The 1,868-nt window shown below is 38.4% G+C and overlaps 2 non-coding genes across 2 annotated transcripts; both read right to left on the reverse strand.

Annotated features, from left to right (window-relative positions):
- Positions 1-1,168: 1,168 nt before the first annotated feature.
- Positions 1,169-1,238, reverse strand: LOC111557917. Its single transcript, XR_002738326.1, has one exon. It is a non-coding gene; the product is annotated as a small nucleolar RNA U2-30 (small nucleolar RNA).
- Positions 1,239-1,545: 307 nt separating this feature from the next.
- On the reverse strand, positions 1,546-1,625 carry LOC111557918. The gene has a single exon (XR_002738327.1). It is a non-coding gene; the product is annotated as a small nucleolar RNA U2-19 (small nucleolar RNA).
- Positions 1,626-1,868: the final 243 nt, after the last annotated feature.

Genomic DNA, 1,868 nt, shown 5'->3' on the forward strand with positions numbered 1-1,868 from the left:
ACAATGAAACTGTTCTAAAATTGACTGCGGCAATGGTCGCACACATCTGTGAATGTACCAAAAACCACTGAATTGTACACTTTAAGTGGGTGAATTGTATGGTATGTGAATTATACTCAATAAAGCTGTTCTAAAAATAAGCATCCAAAGAATGATGGAGACATGTCAAAGGAATACAGAAGCCAGCTGGAAGGGACTTCCATTGGCAGGATCTGGTTATTTGGAACATCAAAATAAATAATGATATTAATAGATTATAACTTACCGAGTAAAATGAGAATCCATGACTCCATACTGATACACTGAATGCAAATACGGAAAGTTTGTTGTGCAATGGGATATTGACATAATCTCAACGTGCTTTCCTACAAAATATTTATCAATTGCAAAGGGAGAAGGGTAACTTTACAGTGGAGAAGGCCGGCAGACACCAACTTAATCAAGAGGTCAAAATAAACATCGCAGTAATAGGACAACTTACAACCGTGCACTACCCAATAGGAGGCAATGAGAGAGACACAGAGCATCGCTTCTGTGACATTGCTACATAAAGTGCACAAACCGAATCTAGTCATGAGGAAACATTGGACAAGTCCAACTTAAGGGAACGTCTACAAAATGACTGGCCTCTAATCTACAAGAGTGTCGATTAATCTACAAGAGTGTCGATTAATCTACAAGAGTGTAGTTAAGAAAAGACTGAAACACTGTTCCATATTGAAGGAGACTAGAGATATCTGAGAGCCAAGTGCAACATATAATCCTGTACTGGATGGTTTTGCTGCAAGGGCATTATTGGGATCACTGGTGAAAAGTGAATGGAGGGTGTGGGTTAGATGGGAGTGATGTTCCAGTGGTAATTTCCTGATTTTGATGATGGCATTGTGGTCATCCAGGAGGATGTCTTCATTCATGGGAATCATGAGTTGAAGCGTTTGGGGGATGGTGGCAACACACCTCAGCTGAGTCAGGAAAATGGGTTTTTGTGCTATGTTTGGGACCATGCTATAAATTTGAGATTGCTTCACATTAAATAAAATTAATTATCATGTATGTGAAGAAACCGAACTAATGCCTAAAACCTAAGAGAGAAACAGATCACCTAAAATACAATCTCCCAGGAGATCCAGATATTGGAGTTATCAGGGTTTTTTTTTCTTTCCGGTTTTAAACTCAGATCAAATGTAGAAACCTTCGTAGTTAGAAAGGTCAGTTGTAAAACCTTTTCTTCTTTTTTTCCCCAAGATTTTAATTTTAAGTAATTGCTGCAGTGCTCGAACTCACAACCCCAAGATCAAGAGTCACATGTTCTGCCAACTGAACAGACAGGTGCTCCAACTGTAAAATCTTTTCATCATTGTTCAGAATTGATTAGCCTTTATATACACACATCTTCATTGTCATTCATCCATCAGCACCCACCCAATGTCATTCATCCATCAGCAAGTACTCATCCACTGTCACCTTAATAAACACACACACACACACACACACACACACCACAGACGTAAGCCTCATTGTTTTAAATTACTTTATACATTCGCTTCTCAAAACTACAGTGGTCATGCATTAGGTAGACTGGAAGGTCTTCTAATGCTCAAACTTGGCTGTTTCCATGAAGACACAGTTTGAAAATAACTAAGATCATACCGTATAACAAAACAGATGAAAAGCTGTAGTTTCATAAAAGAAGGGGGCTTAGTGAACAATAAAGAATCAAATGGAATCCTAGGATGGGAAAAATACAATAACTAAAATGAAGAATTTATTACGCAGATCTAAAGGCGGGACAGACGGAGCAGAAGTGAGAATTAGGGAACTGGAAAAGAATTCAGTAGGAAATACCTAGATTGAAACACAGACAGGAA

This window comes from Felis catus, chromosome E1 (genome assembly GCF_018350175.1).
Source record: "Felis catus isolate Fca126 chromosome E1, F.catus_Fca126_mat1.0, whole genome shotgun sequence".
In the NCBI taxonomy this organism is placed as follows: Eukaryota; Metazoa; Chordata; class Mammalia; order Carnivora; family Felidae; genus Felis; species Felis catus.